The following is a 17,253-nucleotide window of genomic DNA, read 5'->3' as shown; positions in this document are numbered from 1 at the left end:
CATTTCCTTAGTCTTTTGTCATTTTTAGTTTTTTTAAGTTTGTTTTTGGATTTATCTTTCCCTAATGTGAGATGATGAAAAGGTGATAAAGCAAGTGAAATATGGATGATTATGGTGATCTCTAAGTGGTTTTTCAAAACTTAAAAGAAAGCAAGCTTTAAAATAACTGAAATGAAATCAATTCTTAAAAAGAAATAAAGACATAAAACAATGAACTAATGACATCGGCCCAGTATCTTTGTTGCTGAATGAAAATGAAAGTGAAATCTACACTAAATTCAATTAAAAGTAAGAACAACTAATCCACACTATTTCAACTCTTCAACTCAATCTTCCTTGTGAAAAGATATCATGAAATGTTAAGCAATGTGAAATCTAAAAGAAGTTAAATTGCATAAAAGAAACTAATCACACTACTTTAACTCTCTTGACCTTTTGCCTTTCAGCTTAATTTACCCTGTGAGAAACAATCATGAACAAGTCAAGCAATGTGAGATCTAAAGCAAACTAAATCAAGCTATAATGAGTGATATTCTGGTTCCTAATAAAGTTATTTGATTATAGAAAGAAACCGTTAACAGATGAATAGCATGATATCTAAGAGCAGAAAATAAATGTACAACTTAAGGAAATGACAGTACTGGAAATCAAACTTCAGAAAACCAAAGACAAGATGATCTCGTATGCCAATAGTGATAAAAAGAAAAGGTGAAAAATTGCCTTGGGCTACCTAAGAAAACCTGCAGAAAACACTGATTAGTTGTAACCATAAAAGAGCAGCAATGAAAATGTAAATCAACAGAAATCAAAAAGCTTTGTTATGTACAACTAATATACATGATGAAATAAAACGCAACATTTAAATGACAACTGTACAGCTAATATACATGAACAAGAAAAAAAGTAATGCAAGAGTTAAAGGACGACTGTACAAGGCTTTAGTAAGCAGGGGCCCTCTACCACTTCAGCTGATTTAACAAACAGCTACAAGCTTAAGTTTAAACCAGTCTTCTCATATATTAAACAGCAACGTAAAAAGTGTAGTGGGGAAATACAACAACTTCAAATTACATTACCAGAGATTAACCTCTTTATAGCATTCATGGACGCGTTATTTATAAGGAAAGAAAGCTAAACAAATTAACTAAATCTATGCTATTAACCACGCTGCCAGAGACACGTAAATCCTCTTCAGCCCGGATCTAGGTAACTGTCATCATTTTTATTAAATCTGAGAGGTATGGCTGTTGGATTCACGCTACCAGGATGTCCGTGTGGCTAAGGACTGTGCCATGTAGCTTCACGTGCTCAAAAATAGAGCTACGCAGAGCCGTGCCACCGCTGAACACTTCTGTTGACTATCCTTTGCCCCTTGTTTGACCGCGGGCTTTTATGGGCATGCTGGATGATCTGGAGCGACACGTTCCATGTCCTTGACTCCTGTAACGTGCCCATGTGGCTCGTTTCTTCAGAGGACACCTGTAGCATGGTGTTTGACAAAACGGCTGCGGAATCCTGTGTCGGCTGCAGAAACCTGGGTCGGCTGCGGAAACTGAGAAGCTTCCGCAGCTGTCTGAACGAAATTCTAAACCAAACAACAATAATCAGCGTAGTTAGAAAACCATGTCAAAAGCTCTTTTTTTAAACTAAAATACAATGATTTAATCAACTTGGTGGATGAAATGAGTGGAAAAAGAAGGCTGAGAGGGTGTATAGGAAGGTGCAGGTTCGGGGCTCAACATACCCCCACTGTGAAGGTGTTGCATGTCCTCATGCAACCAAAACTTAGTTATTTTCCCTTAATCTATATGCTCTGAGGCTTCTGCAAGAACATCTAGCCCTCTTCTCTTTCTCTTTGATGCTAAAATGGTCCTTGGTTTCCTGACTAGACATTTGAACTTAAGATTAATCAATGCCCTGCTCAACATTTTACACTTTTTCTTCAGCTTCTTGTTCTTCTTTTGCCACAGTCCTCAATGGAGCATAGTATTATCATGGACAATCTTGTCTACCTTACTCTGCTCTTTGAGTGCTTCGTTTTCCTGTTTGATGTGCCTATTTAGGACTTCCAATTCAAACACTTCCTGTTTTAAAGACTGTACTTGTGCATCAAGTGGCAAGGTGGTGCTTGGTCCTGCAGCTGATTGTTCCAAGGACTCTAGGTAGTTATATACCTCTTGCTGATTAGGATCTACTTCAAGTGTCTTTCTTGGGCTAGGCTCAAAATCAAATTCTGGTGGAGGAGGAAGATTGTCCTCTCTTTCTGGCTGAAAAGGGCTTTCATCACGTGGAGGACTTGACTCCATGTCTGGCTGAGCTGGAGCTTTTTCAGATGTTTCTTCACCTAAATCAATAAAGTGTGATTGTTTTTCTTGGGTTACACTCTTCTTTCCTTTTAGCCTACTTCTCCTCCTCACGTGTGGACTAGTGCTCTTTTCCTATGCACTCTATTTTCCTTTTTGTTTCTTTGCTATGGCAGTAGCTTGAAGATGTGCTAATCTTTCTGCCAAAGTTTGAGAATCTTCCTCTATGGATGGTTCAGGGGATGGATAGGTTTCTTGAATGATTATTTTTCCCTTGTCCTTCTTCTGTTTCTTGTTTTTAGCTCCCTCTTCTCCTTCTTTCTGAATAGTTTCCTAAATGTCTGGTGGACACCTAATCCTAAAGGGTTAGTGTGGAAGCCGAAAAGACTAAGCAGTCCAAGAGACGTTGGGATCTGAAACCCAAGAGTCACAACATTGTATTATAAATGTACATCTCCTGTTAATAAAAAAATGCACTGACTGATTTATCTTTCCTATTTTATTGTTTCCATGTGGGTTTAACATGGTATCAGAGCCACTTGTTTTTCTGTGGCTTGTTATGTGCATGTCAGTCCTGCATCTCTGCCCATAATTCTGTGTCTGAGCTGCCTTGAATAGCGCTAATGTGGTCTTCATTATCTCTGTCACTGTATACGTTTTTGTTGCTAACGCGCTACTCCTGACTGACATCTCTGTCCATTGCTCCTGGGCTGCTCCATATAATTAGCTGTTGCTGTTGCACATCTGTCCATATCGGTTTAACGCTGTTTCATAACATCTTTGAATGTGTTTCCATTTGAACGTTGTCCTCTATCTCTCTGCGCATTAACTACCAGCGCTCTGACCTGCATCTGCTACACCTGCTCTGCCTCTGCCTGGCTCTGACATTGATTCCCTGCGCATCTGCATGGTAACGTTTTCAAGCAAATTCTTCTTGCTATCCGAATTGATTTGAAACTTTCGAGGGGAATTCTTGGTGCGTTGCGGAACATTCTCCAGCCATCGCAGTCCCTCTGCTCCAAACCTCCATCTGGCTCCCACATTTCGACCCGAGGCCACATTTGGTCCGAAACATCGCAATCTGTTTTCCATTCAACTGTAGAAGCAGTTTCATTTACTGGAACTTCACCATCACCAGAAACCCACTTTCTTATATGGCTTAGCTTCAAGAAGCCGCCTCCACTTTCATCATCAGTTATCTTTTGAGGCTGTTGAAGTTTTTCTTTCACTTCCGTTCTTCTGGATTCATTCACTTCCAAAACTTCCTTTTTCCAAAGCATATCAGAAGTTTTTGGAAGACAAAAATCTCACCCTGCCAATGAGCTCTCAGCGCAAGATCTGTTTGAGTTATTTTTGCGAGAAAGAAATCCTCCATCTCGGTTGCTTTCTGCTAAAGTTGGGATGGTGAACCGCACGACCAAAGCTATTTAGCTGCAGGGTCTCCATTTCTGGTGAGGAGCGGGCATACATTTCACATCAGCCAAGCTTGCTCGAACGTGCATGACATGGAAAAGGCAGATTCAGGCTTTCTTGCAGTTTTTTCGGGCTTTAGTTGGAGCAGCAAGGTGGGATTTTAGTTTCCCGTGGGCTGGTTTGTTGAACGCAACAGCTTTCAACTGACATCGTATGTATATGAAATCGTATGCGCTGTTTCAATAAACTTTCTTTTGCGATGGTTGAATAAGTTATTGAATGCGTTTTTGGACGCTGTTTTGGAAGCTGTCTGAATATTTTATGGAGTCAAATATGGTTGTTGTGGGAAGATTGTAACATCGAGTGGCACCGTATGTGTGAATGTCTGGTATGTTTAAGAGTGTTTATATCGGTCAGAGTGTTTATATATCATTCGGTAGCGCTGGATTGAGTACTTGAAAGGGGGCCATATTTTTTGTCAAACATTTTGTGGATGTGAATGCTTGCTAGCGTAAGAAGAACGTATGGTTTTCAAGGAACTTCACATATTTTAACACAATTGACGCAGATTGTAGAAATGATTCCTAACCCGGTCTATGACCTGAATGTGACGAACCGACATAGCGATGAAACCCTCTTGTCTGCTCTGAACAGATTTTAGCTTTAGATATTCTTCCTGAGGCCTGCAAACAAAGTAAACTATACCCGCATCAGTTTCATAAAGGTAATCGTTGTTCTGCGTCGAAAAGAATGAATGATAAAAGAGAAGTAGGTGGTCATTGGCTCTGCCTGTTGAGATTGAGTTGAATGGGGAGCTATTATTCTTCGAACGACATTGAAATGCCGATGCCAGACAAATCCTTTCATTATCCAACAATAAAAACGATGCAAAAATAGCAGATAACACTCTAACAGCGAACTTCACATGCCCAAATCCAGTGATTTTCAGAGAGATCTGACTGAATAATGAATGTTTTTATAGTATCGGTTTTGGGAATCTCATTGCGACTCTCTGAATCTATGGAAAACAAGTTATTTTGACGGATTTCTCGATCAAATCAGTTTGTGAAGAGTGCTAAGTTATATTAAAGGGGAGAATTCGAAATTGTGTGACTTGACATTCTCCAAAGGTCGAGCTGTTTTGTTTTTTATTGTTTTCAAACATAACCCGAAGATGGTTAATGGGTCAAGTTTGGCTCACTGAAGTAACCAAGAACCATTGTTGAGTGGACCGAATCTCCATTTCCGCTGGACGAAGATACTGCGTGGGCAGTTTATATAGCTGATTAAGATTCGAAGCTACACAAATTGGGTGGCTGAAGTTTCAAAAACTCTGTAATTGCCATTTTTCAGAAGGCAAAACCTGCTACAAGAAAGGGCTATTTCTATTAGTTGAGGCCGCATTCACCAAGGCTATTATGTATGGTTGTTTTCCCTGAAAGGAACTGATAAATTTGAGACATCTTTGCTGAAGCTACATTACCAGTGAACTATTAACAAAGGTACTATTGAAATTCAAACACCCGTAGAGCTTATTAAGAAAGGAGACAAGATTGGTTCTTCCGAGGTAGTTTTGCTGGCAAAGCTTGGCATTTGGCCATTTTCCTAGGGACTGATTATGCAGTCTGTATGCAACAATGGATCGGTATTTGATCATGATGTTCTTGATCTCACAGAGGATGATTTGATGGAGAAATTTACTGTTGATATTTCTACTGTGACAACTCCTTCTAGTATTTGAAGGATCCAAGAAATTTTGCAGTTGCCACTGCCCCAGTTGTGGAACTGTATTTAAAACTCATTATAGTTTCTGTCTACATTGACTCCTTGATTCATTTGCTGCACATTTACAAAGGATTTTTCTGTGTCTTTGAGTGGGTGTTACTTTTACTCATTGGGTCATAGTTGTAATCAGTTTTTTAAAGGGGTGTAATTTTGACAATGGAGAAAATGCCTCGAATTACTGAAATGACGATGAACCACACTGGTTGGTTCGAAACGCGTCGACAAAAGATTGATTATGTGATTTTGCCGAAGATTATCTAACAATATTAGAGCTCTTAAAAAATATGATACATTCCTCTGATCATGGTACAGTAAGAATAAGCAAAGCTTCTCTGGTTGACATTAGAACCTGTTTGTATAATGTACAAGAGAATATTGAGTTTTTGCAGCTTGAGACAAAGCTACAACAAGAAGAATTAAAACAGAGGAGTCATCATTTTGAACCTGTTTCTGTTCAGAACAATGAAACAGACTCCCATAAACAGCAAGTCAATAATGCTACAGTTCATTCAGATAAAGCAGCAGTTGTATATGCAGATGTAGAAACTCAGTCTGCACTTCCCAAGCCCATCATCAGACCTTGGGAACAGCTTGTCCACAACAAGCACAAAACTGGTCTTGGATATGACAAGGACTTGTCCTTTCATATTCCAGACTACTCAAAGCCCATTCAGTTTCAGAGTGTTGGATTCATTGATGACAGTTCACCTGCTTCTCATGACAGTTCACCTCCAGCTGTTCCAGATTCTGCTCCTCTTCTACAGCAACAACAACAACAACAACAACAACAGAGCATGAAATGCCAACACTGTGACCGAGTTGGCCATCTGAAAGATCACTGTTTTGATCTTCATCCATGTAAGCACTGTCATAAAACCAGCCATTCTTCACACAGATGCTTCAAAAACAAACGTCCTGCAAGAACAAAGATTCATCTTGGATGGATCGCTTCTTGGAAATGGGCATCAACAGCCAAGAAGATATTCCAAACACATGTCAGAACTTGTTCCAGAATATTGAACAGTCTTGCAGTTGAGTTTTCTCCATCTTCTCACCTTGTACCTGACAGGGGGGGAAATGATGGTCATCTACAAGCTTCAAAGTCACATCAAGCGAGCCTGAGCCACAACCTGCCACACCAGTTTCAGAGTTGTAGCCAGAGACAAAGATGCCCGTGAACACAAATTGAGAACACTTCCTCTAGCAGAAGATTCCAACTTCTTGCCAGTTTTGGAAGAGTTCCAGGAATTGCATTAAGCATTCCAGAGTTGTTGGTTATCCTTAAACCATCACAGGTTGAGACTTCCCTTTTCAGGTTGAAGTTTTACCTTTTATGCGGGGTGAGACCTCCCTTTTATGGTTGAAGGTTTCCCTCTTTAAACAATAGGATCACTTCCTCTAGCAGAAAACTACAGTTTCTTGCCAGTTATGGAAGAGTTTCGGGAACTGCACTAAGCGTTCCAGTGTTGGTGGTCATCCTTAAACCACCGCCCTTTATACCAACATTTCATAGAGCACATTCAGCCTAGTGCTGCCATGTATTTTTTTCACATTTTGTATTACAGCTCTTTTCTTGGACTCATACATAACCCTTCGGATTAAGGGGGGGAATGTTGGACACCTAATCCTAAAGGGTTAGTGTGGAAGCCGAAAAGACTAAGCAGTCCAAGAGACCTTGGGATCTGAAACCCAAGAGTCACAACATTGTATTATAAATGTACATCTCCTGTTAATAAAAAAATGCACTGACTGATTTATCTTTCCTATTTTATTGTTTCCATGTGGGTTTAACAATGTCTATTGTAGGAGAGTCTTGGGCTGTAATATTCTTTTCTTTCCTCCTACTTCTCTTTGGAATTTTTGGGGAACTGCTTCCGGAGGCTTCAGTCAGTTCTTGGAAGTGGTTTCTTGTCAAAAACTTTTCCCAAGTATCCTTAGTGTTTTTCAACTGATCTTCAATAAGGATTTTTATGAACCCGTGATGGTAAAGATGGGGTTCAATATTGCCTACGTATTTTTGAACAGTAGAGCTCATTTTCTTCAAGCTTGATAACAGAAAATAAGGCAAATTAAGGGTATAACCTTCCATAAAATTCATCATTAACCTGGCATGATACATGTACATGGAACCAAAACGACCCTTGCATGTGATAAATTTCTGGATAAGTAATAACAGAGGGGACCATTCTTCTTTTATTGTATGCACAGGGATTCCTTTTGTAAATATAGAGGTATCCATACCTGGGTTTTGTAGCATTTTTCTCCATATTTGATCTTCGACACTTCTGTTTTTAAACCACCTTTCACCTTCTTGTGGAAGACTTGTTGCAGCTGCTATTGTGGCCTCGGTCACTGTAAATTTTAAGTCTCCAACCTCCACTGTTTGTCCATTAAAGGACCGTGCAAAAGCTTTGGTCACTTCCTTGTTATAGCCTCTGAACTTTTGAATGAATCTCAGCCACCTTGCTTTCTTCAACGACTCCTTCGTTTGAGGATAACCCTCCAGGTATTTTGGTCCTTCCGGCTTAGCTCTCAGTAATTTTCCCATTCTCGGCTTTAAATTCCGACTGAAAATTCTACTGCGTATGAAGGTTCAGGAAAAAAATGGGCTGATTACGGGATTCTTAGGGTAACTGGAGTGGCCTTAATCAAATTTCAGGATGTATGTGGTGACTGTAGCTAGGGTTTGGAGCAAGCTATAATGGATGCAGCAGAAATGGAGAACAGGGAATGGTATGATTACCGAGGGAGTAAAGGGTAAGCAACAGTAATGAGTTCAACATCGAATGCATGCGGGAGTAAAGTGATAAATGGGCAGAATAACGGCTGAGTCCTTTTGGGTCGGATGACTTGCACACACGTCTCAGCAGACAGCTGCAGGAATTATGGTGAAGGAGAGCCGTAGTATAGTCGGTCACGTCTCAAAGTACGGCCAATAAATGGGAGAGCAGTCCATCTCTAGTTTAAATTTAGAATGATCGTGGGACCGTTGTGGAATAACATCGTGGAAGAGGAGTGGTATGGGGCTTGCCGTATCAAATCATTGCATTTAGTGGAACTTGCCATGGTTTAATAACTATGCATAATAATGACATTAATTGTTATTTGGTAGAGATTTTTTATCATACCTTTTGAAGTTTATCATTTCTTGATTAAGGTTTCTGACCCATTGTTGTTCTCTGATCTTGAAGATGCCCCATGTCTTTGCTGCACTTGGTGATGATGACACTAACCTTTGACTGTGATTTTTTTGAAAACATAGTGATGCCGGCTGTAAAGACAGAGTGATGCTGGCTGCGGAAATCGTTTCGGGCTGCGGAAATTGGTTCTGGCTGCGGAAACTAAGACAACACCCCTTTAACTGCACAAAGATAGTTAGAGAAGAACTGACTAAATAAAATAGTCCTGAGAGGGACTTTTATTGATGGAATGAAATGAAATGAGTGGAATGAGATGGAAATGAAGTGGAGTGAAGATGGAGATGAAAATGAGATGGATGAACTGAAATGGCAAATGAGGTGGAGTGAAGATGGGAAGAAAGAGAGACTTCTTTTTTTTTTTTGGAAAATATAGAGTGTCAGGTGCCCCTGATTTTCACTCTACATTTTTTGTATAAGACTGCCAATCTATGATTGGTTTTTAGGCTTATACAAAAGATTTTTTTTTTTCAACTGAAAGAAACAAAGACTAGGGTGATGGAGGAGAAGGATTCCTCTCCACCAGCCTCATTGCAAAATTTTCTTGAAACATTTTGACAAATTCCTCTTTTGAGAGTGGCTTATGATAAATTTTCAATCTGTGGCCATTCACAATGAGAGGAGTTTGAAACTCATCAATGGTCTTGACTCGAACTGCTCCATTGCTAAAGACTTCGTCAATCTCATATGGTCCAAGCCATTGAGTTTGAAATTTTCCTTTGAAGTCTTTAAACTTGGAATCAAACAGTAACGCCCAATCTCCCTTTTGAAACATTTTCTCTTTGATATATCTGTCATGCCACTTAGTTCTTTGGTGTTGAACTAGACCAGTCCTTAAAATTGCATCTTGTCTTATTTCATCTAGCTCATTCAGCTGCTCCATTCTGTGCTTTTGGGCTTCTGATAGATTCATCCCCAACTGAACTGCCATCTTGAAAGTCTTGACTTGAAACTCAATGGGGAGCAGGACTTCTTTCCCATAAACAAGTTCATACGGAGAATGTCCTGTTGTATTCCTCCATGTAGTTTTATAGGCCCCTAAGGCTTCAGGAAGCCTTTCTACCCAATCTCTTCTATGCAGATGAACAGTTTTGGTGATGATGTTCTCAAGGACTTTGTTTGTAGACTCCACTTGGCCATTTGCTTGCAGATGGTACAGAGTAGATTTTCTATGCTTGATTTTGTATTCTTCCATCAACTTCTCCATCAAATTAGATGTGAATTGACTTCCCTGATCTATTACAATTCCTCTTGGGACACCAAAACGAGTAAAAATATCCTCAAAAAGAAATTGAACAACTGAATTTTCAGTGGCAGAAGGCAATGCCTTGGCTTCTATCGATTTAGTAACATAATCAGTGCAAACCAATATATACTTCTTTTGTTTAGATGGTGGATTAATAGGTCCAATGAAATCTAAAGCCCATTTTTCAAAGGGTTCGATGAGTACCTGTGGCTGTAATGGCATTTCATTTGAAAGAGTTGGTCTCCCAACTCTTTGGCAGCTGTCACACCTCCTGACATATTGTTTTGCATCTTTGAAGAGAGAAGGCCAATAATATCCTAAAGAAAGGATTTTATAAGCTGTCCTTTTGTCAGCGAAGTGCCCACCGCATGACGCATCATGACATGCCTTGAGGATGTCAGGCATTTCATCTTCCTGAACACATCTTCTGATCACACAGTCTAGCCCTGTTTTGAACAATTAATTAGAAATCCATGAATAACTCGAACTCTCCTGAATAATTCTTCTCCTTTCATTAGGAAATAAATGTGGAGGTAGTTTCCCTGTAACCAAATAATTAGCAATATCTGCATACCAAGGAGTTTTAGTAGTTACTGCAAACAAATATTCATCTGGAAACTTATCCTCTATAGGGGAATCTTCGTTAGTATTTTGGATTCTAGACAAGAAATCAGCTACTGTATTTTGTTTCCCTGGTCTATCTAACACAGTAATATTGAATTCTTGTAAAAGTAAGAGCCATCTAGTAACTCTGCCATTAGTAACAGGTTTGTTCATTACATATCTAATTGCAGAATGATCAGTATGGAAAAAAGTTTCATAGCCAGTTATATAGTGCCTAAATTTATTGATTGCATGAACAACAGCTAAGAACTCTTTTTCAGTCACAGTATAATTTAACTCAGTGGGAGTCAAATTTTTACTGGTGTAGTAAATGACATAAGGAACTAAATCCTTTTGACCCAACACAGCTCCTAGAGCTGTATCTGAAGCATCTGTAGAAATATGGAAAGGAAGTTTCCAATTCGGCCCTCTCAAAATGGGTGCTTCAGATATTCTTGTTTTTAAAATTTCAAATGCAGATTGACAGTTAGGGTCCTAATTGAATTCACAGTCTTTTGTAAGTAATTTGAAGAGCGGAGATGCTATCTTGGTGAAGTTTTCAATAAATCTTCTATAATATCCAGTAAATCCAAGAAAACTTCTAACATCTCTTTGACAATTTGGAATAGGCAACTTGGAGATGACTTCAACTTTTGATCTATCAACTTTAATCCCATCTCCTGAAATATGATGTCCTAAAACAATCCCTTCAGTAAACATCATAAAGCATTTCTCATGACTTAATGAAAGGTTTGTTTCTTTACATCTTATAAGGACTTTTTCCAAATTCCCTAATGCCTCTTCAAATGAATTACCATAAACTGTAAAATCATCCATATAGACCTCTACACAATCATGGATTAGATCGGAAAAAAATCCTAGTACTACCCTTTGAAATGTTGCGGTTGCATTACATAATCCAAAAGGAAGTACTCGGTAAGAAAAAGTTCCCCATGGACAAGTAAATGTGGTGTTGTCCTGATCTTCCGGTGCTACCTGAATCTGATTGTAACCACTAAAACCATCCAAAAATGAGAAATACTTTTTGCCTGCTAAAGTATCTAATACCTGATCAATAAAGGGTAAAGGAAAGTGATCCTTCAAAGTTGCTTTGTTTAATTCCCTGTAATCAATGCAAACCCTCCATTTACCATTCTTTTTAGGTACTATAACCAAGGGAAAAACCCATCGGTTATCTGAAATTGGATAAATGAAGTTTACATTAAGTAACTTTTGGAGCTCTTCTTTCACTATCTCCCTAAGGTTTGGATTCATCCTTCTTTGAGGTTGTCTGATTGGCCTACTGTTTTCCTCAATGTAGATGTGATGAATGAAAGTCTTAGGGTCAATACCTTTCATATCGGTATATTCCCATGCAAATGCAGTAGAATGTTTTTGCAAGATTTTGGTTAGCTCTTCCTGTTGTGATTTTTCCAAGTTTTTGTTTATATTCAATGTTTTTCCTGGAAAAATCTCAATGGCAGAACTACCAAACTCTTCCATAGAGAAAAGAGACATTTGTCTAGATGATAGACACTCAATGTTAGAATCCAACTGAAATTGTGTGTGGTCATATTCTGAAGATGGTTCAAAGTTTTCTAATGTGTTCAGAATTTGACTATCTTCACTAATCTCAGAAATGGTAAGGACAGGTTGTATAGTATCTTCATCATCGACCCACTCATCTTCTTCTATTTCTGTTATTGCCTTTGCTGGAGGATACAGATTGAACTTCTTTGTTGAACTACCATCTGAAATATACATATTCCCAGACCTACAACTAAAAAAAGCATCAGCTATCGCTAGCCAAGGTCTTCCTAAAATAAGAGGATGTCCTCCTAGATTACTCTTGGGAGTTAAAATCATGAAATCGACTAGATATTCCCAAGAGTCTAAGGAGACTGGAATGTCTTCTAATACGCCATCTGGTTTGATAATTGATCGATCTGCAAGTTGCAGTAAAGTAGGTGTAAAGAGAAGATTAGGAAGTTTTAGCTGTTCCATAGTCTGTCTACTCATAATGTTGATAACAGCCCCTAAATCAATCAGAGTATTTGGAATTTCAATTCCATTGATATGTGTTTTGACAATTGGACTACCGGGATCTATATACTTCTGCATGGTAATTTTACCCATCATGATATCTGCAATTTTTCCTACCAGGTGGATTCTTCTTGTGTCTCTTGGTTTCTTTCCTAGTCTTTTAAGGCTCAACTCCTTTATTGTTTTTGCTAGAATAGGAATCTCTTTAATGGCTTGTAACAAGGGAATCTTGATACAGACATTCTTCAATTCATCTAGAAAATTATAGTCAGGCAACCAAATTTGTTTTTCCACTCCTTTGTCAATTTGTAATCTTTCAGGAAAAGGAGGTGTGGATAAAGATGCAGGTTGCTCAACTATGGGAGTTGTGGGGGTTAACTCTTTTTCTTTTTCTTTTTGAGTACTTGGGTTTTGAAGAGATGCTTCAAAACCCTTATTGGCTTCAAGAGAATCTTCCTCAAAAATGCTTTGCTTTTGAGCATTTATAGAAGGCTTATCTAAGACTCTACCTGATCTGAGTTGTACATCATTGAGAGGAACAATCATATAGGTAGGAAATTGTTGACCTTCCATCATGTAAGCATTTTGAGGGTTTTTGTTATTGGGGTTTGGCAATGGCTGAGAAGGAAGTTGATTTGACTTTTGTTGGAATGGAAGCAAGAGTTGAGAATTTGGATTCTGTTGAGAAGGTTGTTGTTGTTGTGGAAATGGCAATGATAGTTGTGGATTTTGATTTGGAAGTTCTAGAGCTTGTTGGTTTTGAAAAGATGGGGGATATTGATAAAATTGAGCAAATCTCCCATAAGCATTTTGCATACCTTGTACCCATGATTGAAAAGGATTTTGAGGTTGGGACCAAGGTTGTTGCCAAGGATTCCAATTTGGTGGGGGTTGAAAATTCATAGAGTTGCTAAACCCTTGATTTTGTTGCCCCTGCCAAGGTCTCCTTGAACCAAAACAGAGAGATTCGATTCTATTTGGATCTTCTTGAAAGACAGCTTTGAGCCCAGGAATTGAAGGACAATCCTTGGTATCATAATTCTCTGAACAAATTACACATGTTTCTACAACTTTTGCATCCAAGGGACATTCCCTTAGAGCATGTTTCTTCCTACACTTTGGGAAAAAGATGGCGAAAGCCTCAGCTTCTGCTTTCTGCTTATTGTGAATATTAAGGGTGTCTAGTTGCTCACTAAGACTCCCTAAGATGTCAGTTTTGAATTCATCAAGCATGTTGCCAATCTCAGCCCTACTTACTGATCCAGTTGCAGATTTGTTTGCTCTGATGAGAGAAGGATCTCTAGGCCCTTTTTGAGTTTTAGATTTCCCCCTTGAGAGATGGACACATAACTCTTCTATATCAGAAAGTGGAAGTTGAGATATATCTCCCTTTCCCATCATGTTCAAAATATCTATCCATTCATCTCTAATGGCTTTTAATAGAAGGGCTTTCAAGGTCTCCTCATCTAAGTTACTCATTTTTGCTCTTTTCAAGTTGTATTGAAATCTTTCAAGTAATTCCTCCAAGTTTTCATCTTCTCTTTGCACCACTTTGAATACCTCATCCTTGTGATTGGTGGGCATACAATAGTCTAGGTACCTATCCAAAAATGTTTGTTTCATATCATTCCAAGTCCTAATGGATTGAGTGAGTAATCCCATGAACCATTTCAAGGCTACTCCTTTCAATGTTGAAGGAAACAATTTGAGTTTTTGAGAGTCTTCCAGATAATCATAAGTTCGACACACGACCTCAAACTCAAATAGAAATGTTTCGGGGTCCTCATTCCTGAACCCATGGAAGTTTGGGAGGACAGATGGTGAGATGTTTTTCATTGTGGCTCGGGAGTCCTCATCAACTATAGGAAATCCGAATGAGTTATCCCCATCCCTATTTCCCCCAATGTTACCTCTACCTCCTCCATTGTTTCCTCCTCCTCCTCTACCTCTACCTCTACCAAATCCAGTTGCTCCTTCCTCTGTCATGGTAGTTTCCCTGGAGACTTCGGAGTCTTCTGGTTCTTCTACTAAGGGTGAATCAGAAGGAATTTCTCCCTCTTCTTCTTCAGATGATTCTACTTCTTCAATTACAATTTGTCTCTTTGTAGAAGGAAGGAAAGGATCTCTTCCTAGTTCAGATTTGATGGAAGGTGTGGGAGAGTCGACTCCTGCCTCTTGAATTCCAGGAATCCTAGGGCTAGGAGTGTAAGTTGGAGATGATGGAGGTGTTTCTTGTCTACTCCTTGAAGTAGATGGAGTTGTAAAAATCGAACTCTTGGCTCTAGCTAAAAACCTTCCCCTAGAATCTCTTGCTCTATGCATGTCATTTTTTTTTATTTTTCTTCAAGTCGGGCTAATAATTCTCTTTTTGATCTTCCAGGTCACTCTAGGTGCAAGAAGAGAGCATACTCAAGAAACTATTAAACCAATAACTTTCTCTTTTTTGATCCTCCAGATCACACTAAGTGCAAGAGGAGAGCATACTTTGAGAGGTTATCAATTTTCCTTCCTTGAAATTTTCTTGTTTTTTTTTTTAGAAATTGGCTACCAAATTTCACCTCCCCGGCAATGGTGCCAAAATGTTTGGTCAATTTAGTGAGGTCTAAATTGCTACTTTAAAATGTCAACCCAGGGTTCGTAAACTGACGAAGTGAAGTGTACTATATGTACTAGATAACCATTTCCTTAGTCTTTTGTCGTTTTTAGTTTTTTTAAGTTTGTTTTTGGATTTATCTTTCCCTAATGTGAGATGATGAAATGGTGATAAAGCAAGTTAAATATGGATGATTATGGTGATCTCTAAGTGGTTTTTCAAAACTTAAAAGAAAGCAAGCTTTAAAATAACTGAAATGAAATCAATTCTTAGAAAGAAATAAAGACATCAAACAATGAACTAATGACATCGGCCCAGTGTCTTTGTTGCTGAATGAAAATGAACGTGAAATCTACACTAAATTCAATTAAAAGTAAGAACAACTAATCCACACTATTTCAACTCTTCAACTCAATCTTCCTTGTGAAAAGATATCATGAAATGTTAAGCAATGTGAAATCTAAAAGAAGTTAAACTGCATAAAAGAAACTAATCACACTACTTTAACTCTCTTGACCTTTTGCCTTTCAGCTTAATTTACCCTGTGAGAAACAATCATGAACAAGTCAAGCAATGTGAGATCTAAAGCAAACTAAATCAAGCTATAATGAGTGATATTCTGGTTCCTAATAAAGTTATTTGATTATAGAAAGAAATCGTTAACAGATGAATAACATGATATCTAAGAGTAGAAAATAAATGTACAACTTAAGGAAATGACAGTACTGGAAATCAAACTTCAGAAAACAAGAGTCAGCGACAAAGACAAGACGATCTCGTATGCCAATAGTGATAAAAAGAAAAGGTGAAAAATTGCCTCGGGTTGCATAAGAAAACCTGCAGAAAACACTGATCAGTTGTAACCATAAAAGAGCAGCAATGAAAATGTAAATCAACAGAAATCAAAAAGCTTTGTTATGTACAGCTAATATACATGATGAAATAAAACGTAGCATTTAAATGACAACTGTACAGCTAATATACATGAACAGGAAAAAAAGTAATGTAAGAGTTAAAGGACGATTGTACAAGGCTTTAGTAAGCAGGGGCTCTCTGCCACTTCAGCCGATTCAACAAACAGCTACAAGCTTAAGTTCAAACCTGTCTTCTCATATGTTAAACAGCAACGTAAAAAGTGTAGTGGGGAAATACAACAACTTCGAATTACATTACCAGAGATTAACCTCTTTACAGCGTTCATGGACACATTATTTATAAGGAAAGAAAGCTAAACAAATTAACTAAATCTACGCTATTAACCACGCTGCCAGAGACACGTAAATCCTCTTCAGCCTGGATCTAGGTAACTGTCATCATGTTTATTCAATCTGAGAGGTATGGCTGTTGGATTCACCCTATTAGGATGTCTTCGTGGCTAAGGACTGTGCCACGTAGCTTCACGTGCTCAAAAACAGAGCTACGCAGAGCCGTGCCACCGCTGAACACTTCCGTTGACTATCCTTTGCCCCTTGTTTGACCGCGGGCTTTTATGGGCGTGCCGGATGATATGGAGGGACACGTTCCATGTCCTTGACTCCTGTAACTTGCCCATGTGGCTCGTTTCTTCAGAGGACACCTGTAGCATGGTGTTTGACAAAACGACTGCGGAATCCTGTGTTGGCTGCAGAAACCTGGGTCGGCTGCGGAAACCTGTGTCGACTGCGGAAACTGAGAAGCTTCCGCAGCTGTCTGAACAAAATTCTAAACCAAACAACAATCATCAGCGTAGTTAGAAAACCATGTCAAAATCTCTTTTTTTAAACTAAAATACAATGATTTAATCAACTTGGTGGATGAAATGAGTGGAAAAAGAAGGCTGAGAGGGTGTATAGGAAGGTGCAAGTTCGAGGTTCAACAACAGTTTCATGCAATAATGAATTCAACAGTGCAGGGAAATTAACATAGCATTTTTGCTTTAAAACTACTAAAAGTCTGAGTTTTCATAGCCTTACCATGTCTTTATGCCCACGCAAGTAATATAGTTATGGACAATTCATGCCAATTCTCCCCATGGCTCTTTGAGAGAAGATGTTCAAATGCCTTTACCCTTCTTGATTAGCTCTTGTCCTT

The sequence above is a fragment of the Pinus tabuliformis genome, chromosome 7 (assembly GCF_031772625.1).
Source record: "Pinus tabuliformis cultivar Carrire ecotype Pingquan chromosome 7, CPIR1, whole genome shotgun sequence".
Lineage (NCBI taxonomy): Eukaryota > Viridiplantae > Streptophyta > Pinopsida > Pinales > Pinaceae > Pinus > Pinus tabuliformis.
Note: the sequence above shows the minus strand (reverse complement) of the source record.